The sequence below is a fragment of the Suricata suricatta genome, chromosome 15, assembly GCF_006229205.1.
Source record: "Suricata suricatta isolate VVHF042 chromosome 15, meerkat_22Aug2017_6uvM2_HiC, whole genome shotgun sequence".
NCBI lineage: Eukaryota > Metazoa > Chordata > Mammalia > Carnivora > Herpestidae > Suricata > Suricata suricatta.
In genome coordinates, this window is record NC_043714.1 from 3,143,204 (window position 1) to 3,144,314 (window position 1,111).

Here is a 1,111-nt window from a genome sequence, read left to right on the forward strand (position 1 = left end):
ATAATTTTTCTTCCCTATAAATAATCCTAGATTAAAACTGACACTCACAGTGGCACAAGAGCTAAATAAAATATAGGTCATTGTTTCTCATCACCGGGTATGGTTTTAGTTCTATTTAGGGATTTATGGAGGAAGAATAACTCTGAGCCACTTGACTTGATTGTTAGTAAAGAAGGTGCTGGCAACTTCAAAAAGATGTGCTGGTGTCTAAAGAAAAAGAACATACTCAACTCCAGTTTTTAAAAAAATAATTACCAAAATGGCTAATGAAATTCTAATTGAATGTAATTGAATGCGATTCTAACTGATTTTTTTAAATGGCGGCATTAAGAACAAAGAATTAGAGAGAAAGAGGGGACAGGGAAGAAAGGAAGGGAGGAGGGCAGGATGAGAGAGAGGGAGAGAGAAAAGGTACAGAAAGAAACCCAGAAGTTCACTCCCCTGCAAGCCATTCCCCAGCCCTACAGCAACGGATCCTTGTCACAGTAGTAATCCAGCATGCATTTCTGTATTCGTGTTTAGACTCACATTATTTCGTAACCACTTTCCAAGTAGCTACATGGTCTTTGTAACCCTCTCTTAAAGAAACAAACAAACAAAAACAAACAAAAAGCTGTTCGAATGTTAAAGACAATGTAGTTTATCATAATACTTGAAATAAGGACAATGTAAGGACAATTTTAAGGGACAGAGTAAGAATATGTTTATTTCTCTTTTAAAAATTGTTTGCACTATTAGAATTTTATGGCCTATAACTTTTTCATGTAAAAATATGTCAAGGTTTTTTATACATAAATCAATATACTTAGAAATGAACGTTGATTTTTTGATAGATTTCATCTGTCCCATCATCTGGCCATATTTTTTTAGCCAACCTCTGACTTTTGCTGTTTAGATACTTCCTCATTTGTTCCATCAGACATCACAACTATGACTCTTTGATTTTTATAATGGACAATGGTTGAATATTTGATGTACACCAGATAATCTGCTAAGCACTTCTTATGTGGTTGGGGGAAAAAAGCAGAAGAAGTTTCTGGTTTCATTGAGTTTACATTTCATTAAGGTGATACAGACATTAAGTTAACATAAAGGCACACACACACACACA

General features: G+C 34.5%; 1 protein-coding gene across 1 annotated transcript in view; it reads left to right on the forward strand.

The window, feature by feature from the left end:
• SNTG1 (syntrophin gamma 1) overlaps nt 1–1,111 on the forward strand; it is a 602,694-nt gene that overhangs the window by 517,492 nt on the left and 84,091 nt on the right. The window lies entirely within an intron of this gene.